The sequence below is a fragment of the Rhinolophus ferrumequinum genome, unplaced genomic scaffold, assembly GCF_004115265.2.
Source record: "Rhinolophus ferrumequinum isolate MPI-CBG mRhiFer1 unplaced genomic scaffold, mRhiFer1_v1.p scaffold_109_arrow_ctg1, whole genome shotgun sequence".
NCBI lineage: Eukaryota > Metazoa > Chordata > Mammalia > Chiroptera > Rhinolophidae > Rhinolophus > Rhinolophus ferrumequinum.
The window spans coordinates 3,097,437-3,111,274 of record NW_022680364.1 but is presented as its reverse complement, the minus strand read 5'-3'; positions in this window follow the sequence as shown (position 1 = coordinate 3,111,274).

The following is a 13,838-nucleotide window of genomic DNA, read 5'->3' as shown; positions in this document are numbered from 1 at the left end:
TGACTCGAAGTTTCATCTGACAAAGATTCATGAGGGATTACATAGCAGGAGCTGTATGAAAGGCCTGGAATTAGAAAAATAAATAGCTGGCTGCCTAAGAACGCCATTGCTCATGGGGGTAAAAGGAGATACATACATACTCCGTTGTAATGTGAGGTGCAGGCCAGTTACTAAAGTATCTTCAAAGAGTTCTAGATGTATGGAGAAAGAATCATGTTCTCAACTCACATGAAAGCAAGTGTGTGTCTCTGTAGAGGAGTGACTATTTGATCATGTTGCATAGACTGAATTCAGTATCAGCAATATCCAGATAGAAATTGTCTTCGTCCGCTTACGCTACTAGAACAGAACCCTAGAGACTGGGGGCATATACACAACAGGCCTTCATTCCTCACCATCTGGAGGCTGGACGTCCAAGATCACGGTGCTGGCAATTTGGTGTCTGGTGAGGACCTGCTTCCTGGTCTTCTCACTGTGTCCTCACATGGAGGGAGGGGGAGGGGGCTCTCAGGGTCCTCTTTATAGGACGCTCATCCCATCATGGGGGCTCCACCCTCATGACCTCATCCCCTCCCAGAGGCCCCGCCTCCTGACACCACCACACTGGGGGTTAGGTTTCTACAAATGAATCTGCGGGGTCATGAACATTCAGTCCATAGCAGAAAGATAGTAAAGAAGACACAAGTGTGGCCTGTGAGGCCTGCATAGAGCTGACACAGGTCCTGTGTGAGGAGGTGAAGGCCCAGGAAGCCCCAGCGCCCTGGGTCCCACAGATCCACAGCCCACCTAAAACGCCACTGTCCTTCTTCAGTGAAAAGTGGCATGACTACATCCATTTCCTACTAGATTTGAGCTCTCCCCTTACTGTGGTCTGATGCACAGGCCGGTGCTGTTCTCGGGGACTGGGCCTCAATTACAGAACCTGAGAGCTGAGAGCTGGGAGAGCATCACCTGTGAGCCCAGCACACCTGGTAGCCGAAAAGGCACGTCTTACCTGGGAAACCTGCCTCTTTCAATTCACAAATGCAAAAATGTAAAAAAGTATAACATGAGAGCAGATAAGGTGCAGCCTGAAGACACACTGAGAGGATTCAGGGCTTCTACAGACAGAGATTATACCTGGCAGGGCTGTACTTGGTGTTGAGCAGAGGGTTGCATCGAAGGCTGGAAAGAGCTGCCCAGACCAAATAGTCTAGGTGTGGTCGTGGGCTGTCCTGCCATGTGCACCCTCTCTGGGCACCCTGCCCAGAACAACGGCCAGCTTTAGAGCAGTCACCTGCGGCTACGTAATACTTTGTCAGTGAGTCGAGCTCTTAGGACCCAGGTTGTAATGGTGCCGTACTGCGAACAAGAAGTCTCCAAAGGTTTTCCCATTGAAGCAGACTTAGGACGTGTTTACAGGTCTATAGCTCACGGGATAATTGGGTGCTGCTTCTCCCAGCTGGAGGTTCAAAGGCTGGGGTTACCTACACCTGGACACACCTGTGACCAACTCACCAACTCCCTTGCTTCATCATGTGGCTTCCCTCTCTACAGCTGACCCACAAAGAGCTCTGATTTTCTTCCTCAGCCTCTTTTAATTTATCCTACCATGTTTCATTTTAAGCATCTTTACAAGACTTCTTAGACAGTTTTTGAAAGAAGAACCGACATATAAATTTTATAAAATGAAATAACCACAAGCTAAAATTCACTTATAAATATGAAAGGATGTGTGCAAACTGTGTCCAGAGGATACGGGGAAGAGAATGAGTTACTTCTGCCTCCACCTTCTTCCTGGGTTCTCGGTGATGTGAAAGAGAAAACAGCGGCAAATTCTGTTTGCACCCATCTGCTTAGTGGTGCCCCCACGAAGCCCCCACGAAGCCCCCACGAAGCCCCCACTAAGCAGATGGGTGTAAACAGAATTTGCTGGTGTAAAGAAATCTACCCCCACATCGTCATCTGTTTAGAACATGGTAACTGGCACCACTGAAGGGCCGCGTGTGTCAGTGATCGTACAGCAAGCCCAGGAGCTCAGACGTGCTGGTGCATTTCTGTGTCGTTCGTTGGAGGTAAAGCGTGGACTGAGCGTGAGCAACGGGGCAGCAGGAACGGCCGTGGGAGACCTGTAGGGGCCAGAGACCACGGCACTGGGAGTTGAAAGCTTTGCAGGTGTGACTTCCAATGGCGCCCCAGTGTATTTTCCCACCAGAAGGGACTGTGGAACTAGGCAGGGATTATGACAGCATCGTTGTCTACGTTTCGTTGTGTGTCACGTCCCGTCTATGGGCTGTTTACATTTGGACAATTCCGTGAACCAAATACTGTTAGGTTAAAATCCATGTCGCTCTGAGTCTCACCTCCCCTAGCAATTAAGACTCCTACCACAGGCTCCTGCAGAGGTCAGGTTGGTGTCTAACATCTTAGGAACAATCCTGCTCATGGTTTTCTGTTTTTTGTTTTGGTTTGGTTTGGTTTTTTTTAGGGGGTGAGTCCATTATTTTAGGAATTCTATTCCATTTTAGTATAAAGTAGAGGTTGTATGGATTGCGACAAACTTGGTGATTTTGTAGTTTCATAATCCTGAGATGGAGCTGAGAATATTTGAGAAAAGAATTAGCCAAATGAAAAGCTGAAGAGCCTTAGAAAAGGAGTCGGACACACAGGCATGCACAGGCTCTCCCTCTCCCGGAGAGCAGACTCCTCCCTCGTTAAGAGGATGGAACTCAGTGAGGAGGGTGAGAATAGCCACCCCGAGGGTGGGTGGGCAGCAGAGAAAAAGGGACTGCAGGCAGAGTGTACACAGCTGGGACAGATAACTGCCTGCTCTGCCATCTGAGCACAAAAGACAGAGCGGGAGAGATCTGTAGTAACAGAATTGAACATAACAAACATGAAACAAAAAAGCCTGAGAGGAAGTTACCTCCAACATAAGTCAACGCTTGACCAAGTCATCAGGAGAAATGACAAGTTGCAGCTGTCTTCCACCCGATTCACAATTCTGGGTCACCGTGCTTACGGCAGGGATTCTTACAAACGAATGAGCATAAACTTGGTGTGCGCAGGACCGGGTCTTCAGTGGCGGGAAGCCTTGTACCCTGCACATCCTAGGTGCTCAGGAGCAACTATGATCCAACCAGCGTCTGTTCAGGAACAGCTGTCATGAAGGGTCAAGAAACCATATTGTGCCTCTGATGGCATTGAGGCCGAGCAATGTATCACACGAAAATAAACAGACGTAGTGTTGAACGCGGTAGCTCTCTTCAAATGTATTAAGGGATGCCGCGTGGAAGAGTAGGCTGGCAGACACTTCACGTCACCGAAGGAAAGATCTCGAAGAAACAGGTAGAAGCTACTTGACAGCAGATCATCATTCAGTTGAAGACAGAACTTTTAGCCTTCCGAGTACCCCAGCACTCTGGGTGCAGTGAGCCTTATGTCCCTGTGTATCTCCAAACTGACAATGAGTAACCCCATGTAACATCTTGTCAGATCCCGTCCTCAAGCAACAGGGTCTGCTCACAAGTATATTAAGGAAGAGCTGCGTGTACCCGACATGTAAGTTTTTGGTAAACATGTCAAAGTCTAGTCAAGAAAGTAACGTATTTTGTGTGTCATCACGTAGCCTGAACATTAAGTGAATACAGTTGACTTTATCTCTAATATGTACAATCAGATGATTAAGAAAAGATTGGTAGGTCTCTCAAATTACAACTTTAGAACCTGAAAGAGTTTATCTGGAATTGGTGAGCCTAGGACTCCGCTCTCTGATGCAAGGCTCTGCTGTCTGTACAGTGTACTCCACATTCTCATTGACTGACCACCGAGTTATCCACAGTGGGCTACAGGGTCCAGTATGGGACTCAGATGGGACGGGACTCAGATTCATGACATTCTCCCCGTGAGGACACCAGGCTAATGGAAGTCACAGTGAGATGGCAGCTTCTGGCCTCACACGCTGGACTTGACGAGAACTCTCTGCACTCAGACAGCAGACTAGAGAGTGTGTGGCCAGTACAGTTTCTGTTCTGAGAGCAGCCTGATAAAATTACCCAGAATACTAAACCAGATACTCCTAATGTTAAAGCACTCTTGTTAGGAAAAATAGGTTCTTAAGACATCATTAAAACAAAAAGGCATGACATCTTGGACAAATGTCTGCTGTTCTGGATGTCTGCTCAGTCAGCTTTCGCGAGGGAGAACCTCGGACCAGAGCCCTGGCCGTAAATAACGTAGGTGACCAAGTGAATGAAACTGTCTCCAACAAAAACTCATCGTCGCACCAAAGTCACGCATCCCAGGAATGCAGCCACGTTTGATATACACACAAAGCAGGTGGGGAGGGGTTTTGCTGTGTAAGCCATTGGTATGCATGAATGTTTCAACGTATGTCACAGGGCCCCCCCCAGAGATTTTTCTCTGTCTGAACCAGCACCTGAACCCCTCAGGGCCAGAGCACGTGGGTCTATATTAACTTCCGTGGAAAACTTGGAACTGGATCTGCAGAGAGTAGCCTGTGGTCACTCAGCAAGAGCAGTTGGTTCCTTTCAACCTGCTGTCACCTTGGAATCCACAGGGAGAAGCAAGTGAGAAAACATCTCCGAGATGGTAAGTTTTCACAAGGAACTATATGGGAAGGATTAGTGAGTAAGACGATAAATTTGAAACCTGGCAAAAGGCCATCTCTGTACTCTTCTTGCTGACTTGGAGATGTTTGTTTCTGCTACTCTGTCCTTGTCACACTCGTTTTCCATAAGAGGATGAATTGGTACACCCAGTGGCCACGTGCCATCACTTCTGAGGCACCGCTTAGAAATTGCCACCGTTTAAATTTTCTGTCATTGATTTCTATAACCATTGCATAAAGTATTAGTAGACACCAAGCGTTTACATTTATGGCCTGGGTTCTGCTTAAATGTGGTGCTGGCACTGGCTGTCCTTGGGGACAGATTGCAGATATGTCACTCACATGTCTTCATCTGAGTCTTTTCCTATAGCTGTGGACAAATAGACTATCCTAATTTAAATTATCAGTCGGATCACGAGATGTGGGGGAAGAAATCATTTGTATTCAGAACAAAGAAATACTGCATGCAGAGAAAAGCACGAAAGTACAAATTAAGGAAAACATACATTTTGCTGGGCTGTTCTGACAATACACTTGCACATGCGGACAGCACACCTGAGGAAAAAGTGCAAGCCAACGGAAAGGGTAGGGAAACAAAATTTTCAAGGGAAGAGAGCAAAGAAAAGTAGGTTTCAGGTATGTAATGCGTTTGGACTTAAAAGATCCTGGAATGTCACAAAAAATAGGGTGCCGAGTTTTAACAATGGGAAAGCAAATCCCAGGACAACCAATGTGAGATATCTGTTGCCATAATTCTGAAAGGGAAACCATAGTGTACTCCCAGGTGTGGAAGTACCCCAGAACTACACACACACACACACACACACACACACAATCACACTAGTCACACTTCACTAGACAGCTTTTCCTAGAATACATGGGTTGTTTTGTTTGTTTGTTTTTAAATCATCTTGTTTCACTTTAGTTGACTGAGACTCTAGGAACAGAGGATGAAATTTGTACAATTTTATGATGAGAGGAGAGTAAACCGATGGCCCTGCAAGAGCTGCCGAGTGTTTTCAAAGTTACTTTATTTTGCATTTGTTTGTAGCTGCCATATACCCTTCTCTTAGGGTAAAATAGAATAAAATAAAATAAAATAAAATAAAATAAAATAAAAAGTTCTCAGAAAGGGAAATGAAATCATTTATTTTATTGTTTCCGTTTAAAATTTATGACTCCTACTGATTTTCAAATGGGTTTGAAGTCATAATGGCCCTGGTGAGCTGACCAGCTGGGGACTGAATTACTAAATAATCCTTTGAAATTTAAAAGAAATTCTTCATTTCTCCTTTTCCTATTACTTGCTCTTTTTTAGTATTTTTCATGACATTTCAAATTTTGATGTAAATAACAGCAGCAACTATCTTCGGTTTCCCAAAATATTGTCAACCAACAGTTATCCCATGTGACATTGAGCTGGAGCCCGATGACAGAAGCCACACATGTCACATGTAACAGGCACCCACTCCATCAGACACGGAAGCCGCCTGTCTGCCACGGAGCCCTAGAGTCACTGGGAAACTCACCAGTGCAGGGAGGAAATTAATAATAATGGTAAACTTATGAAGGTTTTTGTGGTGTCGGAAGACAGGCTCATTTTGAGAAAACTTACAGTTGGTGGGAGATTAAAACAATGGAAGTGACACTTAGAAGTGTCTTAGAAGATGCATGCTGGGCACTGATAGTCCGCATTCACATCAGTTAACCAGAACGAGGTAGCGAGAGAAAAGAAGACAGCTACCTGAGGCTGGAAAGAGCAGAGTTTGACCTCAAAGGCACAAAGCCAGTTTGGACAAGAATTCAGAAGTCACTGCCGAGCAAAACCTCCTTCTTTCTTGGACTTCGAAGCCTTCATCGAACCCCAGGGATACAGGACGTTTCTTAGAAACGAGTTCTCTTGGAGCAGTGACATGGAAAAATGTCTTCACCACAAAGGGCCACTGGAAAAGCAACTCAGTTTTTCAAACATGTGGAGCCATTGATGCAGAATCCATCTGACTCACCGTTGGAAGGGAACTTTATTCAGCGGCAGAGCTGGTGTGATATTTTTAGGAATAGTGAAGTTCAGAGAATTTCTTAAATGTTGGATGTCCTTAGCAGATGACATTTGTAGGGACGTGTTGCAGTGACCACACCACCTGGGCTGGAAGCGCCAGCAGCGCTTGTCCCTCCATGCTGCTGTGGCTATAAGCCACCTCAGGCTGGACCCTGTGTGGGGCTTGCTGGATGCGAGGGAGCGCCGGGGACCAGGTGTGCAAATACCCCTGAGGCAGCCCTCCCCTGAATTTTCTCAGGTTCTCCAGGAGGGCGCATTCGGTTTCTTTGGAGAGCGCCACGTCAGGATCTCAGAATGGGGGGACCCTTCCCATCCATTGCCACATCCTCCAACCTCAACTTCAACCTGAGGAAACTGAGGCACAGAATTCAGTGAGCTCACCCAGCCAGCCCAGAGCATTGGCGGGCTTGCACCAGGATTTCTGCACCCCCTCCCCATGCTTCTCCCAGGTGCAGTGAAGTCACAGCAGGAGTCGCCAGGTGGGGAAAGTCCCCACCGCTTTCCACAAAGAATACACTGCTGGCTGAAGCTGGGTGTGGTTTCCTGAGAAGTACGCTGCCTGGTCATCTCCATCTTCCTTCTCTGAGTAAGACAGTTTTTCCACGGAATAGATGCAAACCCTTTCAAGGAAGAAGCAGAGGCAGCCTCCCCCTTCTGGGAACACTCCTGCCCTCCCAGCCTTCCACGCAGCAGTTTCTCTTTGCCTCTGTGCTGTCTGTGACTCCTGACCCCAATGGCAGGTGTGCCCTTTACTCACCGTATCATATGACAAGTGACGCACACCCAACCGCAGCAGTGAAAGGGTAGACAGGGCAAAACGAAACAAAACCCACGTGTAGAAATCCATCTTTCTCTCCTTTAAGAGAAAAAAACATATTTCAACTCGATTCAACAAAAAGTTGATCTCTCATCAGTGTTCCAGTTGTTACGAACTGACCATTATGAAGGTAGTTCTTCCAAGGTACATAAAGAAACAGGGCCTGCAGACCAGCGCGTCACAAAACCACATTAAAGATGGACTCTACAGCCATCTCTCAGCCAAATGGCTTGGGCTTGGTATTTTGGCATCTTTTTTCTCATTTTTCTCATTTTGTTTTAATCATTTCCCACACTTTGATATTTTTTTTTACACAAGTAAGATATGAGCATACATACCACTATATTTTGGATCTATTTAGTTGTCAGAGGCACTAAATACCCACCCATTCTAGTAAGTGTTCTGGAACATTCCAAAGAGCATGCTGCACAGCTCCTAGAACCATGTCCGCCCCCAGACTAAGATGGAGGTGTCCTGACCTTCATCACTCTTCAAACCACAGTCCACCCAGCCTACCAAGCCCATAAAAATCGGGGCTAGAATGCGTTTTGCTGGAGTTGAGGATTTTTCTTGAGTTCTTGGCCCCTTTGAGCTGTTGCAGCAAATGGGTGTCTGTGGCCCCCAGATAAGGCTTAGGCACTGGGAAAACTGTTACTGAGATCGGGGTCCCGGGCACCTCAAGCCCAGCTGAGCACTTGTGAACGACAAAGGTCACCAATCTTCCCCACGAGGCCCCTACGCTGACACATTGGGAAGAACTCTGTGAACGCCCCAGGGACACGCATGCTCATCCACCTCCTTACTGAGAACTGGCCGATCGAGAGCACAGGTGGCACAGGCAGTCCTGTGTCTCCTACCATCACTGTGTGGTGTGGACATGAGCGTCAGAGGGACACCACTCAGACGGTGGCCTCAGTGACAGCTGTGTTCCCTGATGATTCTTCTTCTACATGGGGGAGTTTTTTAAAGGAGAACGCAGGGGAATCACCACCATGTTTTCATAACACACAAAATACTGCCATTTCTTTCCATCTTAGGTGATTAAAACAAACATCGCAGAAGAGAGGGAAAGTGCCTCAGGAAGACAGAGCATCAAAGTCAATGGAAGTCTGGCAGGTTGTTCTTTATGGGCTGTCGGGCAGCAGCCCCTCCTTTTCATCCATTTCCCTGGGTCCTGAGTACGTTTCTTGGCAGTCCAGTATCATCTCCATGACACAGTACTTGACAGAAAGGCTGTTTTATCAGTGATCAGTCTATATACAAGCCTGTGTAAGTACAGTGTCCAGGAGTTCTATGCTTGAGGAAATGGGTCTGTTGCAGTAAACACTCTTTATAGCACGCCTCATCATGTATGCAACCAAAGTGTCTAACATAAACACTGAGGCAAAATAAATACAGCTCAGTCACAGAGAAAATCACCCATGGTGAGTTCCAAGTTATTTAGAAGTTAACTACACAAAAGGTGCCGTATTCTTTATTTATACGGTTTCATTGAAAAATGCTATGTCCAGAACAGCTCAGAATTCAAGCATATCTATTCTCATCCAGAGACATTAAAAAGGGAAAATGAAGAAGTAATTCATGTTAAAAATAATAACATTATTGTGTGTACCTGATTGAATTATTAGAAGCAAGCTCTTTTTGAGTTGATTTTAAATGTTTTCTCCATCACTTTGCCACCTGTATAAGACTAAACTTTTGAGGTTGTCTGGCCTGCTTAGAGTAGAACGAAGAAGATTTTGCCACCAGTTGGTTGAACTCCCTCGTTCACAGTTGGCCCAGAGCTGTTGTCGTCCTCTCGAGTGTGCAGAGCTGATTAGGCCGAGTAGGGCTCTTGCCCTTCTCCCTGCGATGGATTTTTCGTCGTCTTTAATAGCTGTGTGTCCTTGGGCCTCAGTGTCCTCATCGCTTAGATGAAAAAGTTCAATTCATCTCTGAGACCTCCTTCAGTCTGAGACATAGCTTCTCCAAGACTCACAAAGATCCTTATGATGAGGAAAAATCCCCTGTGTAATGAAAGTGTCCAACCCAACAAGAAATTACAGAACCCACTGTGGAATGTATTTCTCCTTTTGTTCCATTTGTCCATCAATTACTTAACCAACATTTCTTGTGCTTTCTCAATGACTGAGACATTACATTATTTTTTATTCCTCATCCATCCAAAGGCACCCTGAATTGTGCCATGTGCAGCCTCTGCAGCCACCCATGGGGATCTTGCATCTTCACTGGGTCGACTCAGCTCCTGGAGAGGTTAGAAAGCCCTCTTTGTCCACTACTACCATATCTGTTCATTTCTCTTATCAATCGGAGTGACACACAGATGCTTTGACATTCAGTATGACAAGCAAGCCTGTACCATGTGAAGCTTCCTCCCAGGAGCTCCTGGAATTGTGTGTGTTTGCATGTCTAAGTCGTGCAATGTGGGCTGTGAGATGGGGTATAGTATTCTTATCCACTGTTAGCATCCCCTCACGGCTCTGTAGAACTCAGGCATTGTGGAGTGAATGGTAAAGTGCTAGACGCGGGACCTTGAAATTGAAGGTGAACCAACGCCGCTGGAGATTGCCAAGGAAGGCGAGCCTCTCAGCAAAGGAGGCCTCCTTGGGCTTGGCATCGGTTGTCATGGTTTCCACAATTCAGGGTCTGGCTCTCAGGCATGCTGACCAGAAGTTTATCAGGAATGATGACATACACAACACAGTAAAGATTTCTAGCTCCAAATACGTCTCAGAGAGAGAAACACAATTCAACACGTCAGGAACTTCCAGTTAGAGCTACACTGCTGGAGAGCCATGTAACACGCCAGGGTCTTGCTTACATTTTTTCTGCAGAGGACTTTCACCCTCGATAACGTCGAGCGTGGGCGATCTGGTTCAGGCGGGCTCCGACACTGAAGTTCAGGCTTTCCTCATTGCACTTCACTGGCCTTCCCCCAAAGCTACCAGTGGGAAGCGTGAGCCAGCTTCATGCAGGTGGGGACAGTACCCCTGAGGGTGTAGTATGGGGGAGACACTTTTGTGTGCCATATTTCATTCAGCCCTCTGAACAAGCTAGTGTGTTCTCCACCTGAGAAATGGGACAACCTTCTCAAAACGACAGTTGGTAACTGGGTTAACAACAACTAACGAATGCAGAATTTTCAGAGTTTCCGAGGGAGTCGAAGCGGGTCAGGCAAAGACCATTAACAGAAACAGAAACAGTGCAGTAATTACACCAACTTAAAACGCAAACAGCAACTGCAAGTGAGAACCACCTATTAACTTCTGTACAGAAAATAATGCCTGCCCTTGAGATAAGAGCAGGTATCTCAAAAAGAAAATTATAAAACAAGCTCTGGAAAATGCTACTGGGGATCTGCTCCTATAGACCTGGGGGTTTGGGGACCGTGTCAAGTGAATCCCTTCTGTGTCATCCCCAGCTTGAAACTACACCCCCAGACTTTAGTCAGAGACTAACTAGGACAGGAAAACCGCCGTGCACGCCGGCCCTGGCGTGGATGGGCACTGATGGAACCAATCACGTCAAATTTGCTTTCTTTTCCTGACAGAATTACGAGCTTGGTGGGAATGGGGAAGACAAGTGGTTTGGAAGCGATCACCGTCATTCAGGTCTGAAAATAGCTACATTGTAATAGATACAGGGGAGTCATGCAAACTCCAGTGGAAACAGGTTTCTCCGGGAAGAATAAGACCATTAACCTCCAGAATGCCTAACACTGACTGAAAGACAGGGAGATGGCAAGTCACGGGTGGTTTGAAACAACGATTTTAAATATAATCGAAAGCAGGTAAATGATAGAAATAACTTCGAAAGACAGGATCCGAAATAAATCACCAAATGAGTTCAAATGCAAAGGTTCCGAAAGCGCCTGCCAGATTAGAAGCCCACTGGAAATGCAGGAACATAGCCGAGCGCTGATTCTAGTTGCTAGTTTCCTGACCGTGAGCTCTGCCCCCTCCTGCGAGGGGAGCAGCCCAGAGAGGCTCCGGCAGGCCACCATCCCATGAGCCCCTGGGGCTGGGCACACGTCTTCATCTCTATCCCGTCAGTATGGACCCATCTGGCCACGTGATTGTAAACATTCAGGTTTTCCTTTTTAAAAATTTTCACTACTAGTTTTATTTCTTCCCTGTCCATTCAATACTATTCTTCTCCTTCTACTAGAAAGATGTGTTGGAAGATTCCTACTCTCTCATTTAAAAAATGAAACTAATGGTCCTTGAGCTTCAGTGATTTCTTGGTGAGTGAAACAAACATCAAGAGACATGTCATTAAAAATATCATTATCTATTTTTATGTAATGGGTCAAGGATTTTATTCAAATGATCTATTTGTAAAAATGCCTGCTTTTTGGTGCTTTAAGTATGCTCACAGTATTAGGATTCTCCAGAGAAACAGAGCCAATAAGAAATTCAATTATCTATCTATCTATCTATCTATCTATCTATCTATCTATCTATCTATCTATCTATCTATCATCTATCATCTGTCTTGAACAACTAGAGTCTCTATCTCTTGATCCTTGAACAGCTTGGGGGTTGTTGTTGTGGGGGGTGTGTGTGTTAAGGGCGCCGACCCCCCCGCCTCCGCAGTTGGAAATCCCAGTGTAGCTTTTGATTCCTAATGTCCACGGGGTTGGTTCCAGGACCCTGCATACTGTTTTCCCTCTGAGGTTGGTGGAATACTGGATGTGAAACCTGGGGACGTGGAGTGACAACTGTATACTTATTTTTAGAAATCCTCATATAAGTGGACCTGCACAGTTGAAACCTGTGTTGTTCAAGGACAAGGTGTGTGTCTGTGTGTGTGTGTGTGCGTGTGTGTGTGTGTATGTGTGTGTGTGTGGTCTCTCTATATATATGGAGAGAGAGAGACAGAGACAGAGAGAGAGGGACTTACCGTGAGGGAGTGGTCACACCATGGCGCAGGCTGGGAGGGCCCATGATACGCAGTTTGCAGGCCAGACACAGGAAAGCTGATAATGTATTTCAGTCAGAGTCTGACATCAGGGAGAACCAGGGGATCTGCTGGGGCAAGTCCCAGCCCGAGGACAGGAGAAGATGAGATGAGACGTCCCAGTTCAATAATGAGGCAGGAAAAAGGGGGCAAATTCTTCTTCTGCTTTTCATTCTATTCAGGCCCTCGCCGATTGTATGAGGCCCCCAGCCCCCTCATTAGGGAAGACAATCTAGTTTACTGAGTCGTTGAGTTAAATGCTGATCACCCCCAGAAATACACCCCCAGACACACCCAGAAATAATGTTTAATCTGGGTAGCCCCTAGCCAGTCAAGATGACACATAAATTAACCATGACAACCTCTTATCTTAACACCTGTCTTATTCTTTGAAATCTGTGGCAAAAGATTTAATATCAAAAGACTATCCCCGCCTCCCAAATATATTAAAGTAGGAGATACAGTAATAGACATTTAAATCTGAAAGAATTCTCGGGGATCACAGTGTGGGTGATAGAACTTTCTCTGCTGTTCTATTTATTCTGGTCAAATGCAGTCAGTCTGCTGTCTCAGAATCTTGTGTCAAAGGGCCTTGCACAAATGACCACCACATGTCTGGGGGCACTGGCTAAGTTGACACGTGGCTCGCAGGGGACAGAGTCTCCGTCTGTCTCAGGTGACACTCCAGAGGCAGGCAGGGGTCCGGGGTTGGGAACAGCTCTGATCCTTGAGGTCATCGGAGGACTAGGTGCCTTCTCTCTGGTTGCCCCACTTCTGCAGGACGTTGTTTCTGCAGGGTCAGCCGTGGCTCTAGTACCACGCCGAGGCCCACCCACGAGAGGAGGAGGAGGAAGTGAGGCCGCACACAGGTCTTGGACCACCCTCCTCTATCTGGAAAGCAGTCACCAGACCATGCCCAGGTGTGCCTTCCAAATTACGTGGTGTGGGGGTGAAGGTGGGAGGCGGGTGTCCCTAAAAGGAAAACGGAGGGGAGGTGTGGGGTGATGGGTAAGCCTCTCCCACTTTGTGTGAGCTCTTCGCTCATTCCTGCTCACGGACTCTGGCAGACGTGCCCAGAACAGGCCTTTGAACGCCAGGCTCCTCATCTTTTTGTTCTTTGAGAACAAATGTTGTTCGTTTCAGCGTCTCTGTACTTTGTTTGTGTTTGAAGTCCTTTTCCTGTTAAGGATCTTGCGGTGGCTATCTCTCTTCATTGAAGGAAGAACGACAAAGCTTTAGCCATCACCATCCTGCATCTCGTGCCTGTCGGTTCCTTATTAAAGGGCCATACGATGCACAAACAGCTGTTTTCAGGCAGCCTTTTACTTTCCGCTCCTGCAGCTAAGAAGGAATAATGGCAATTGCTGGGAGGTGCCCCAGCTGGCAGAACTACC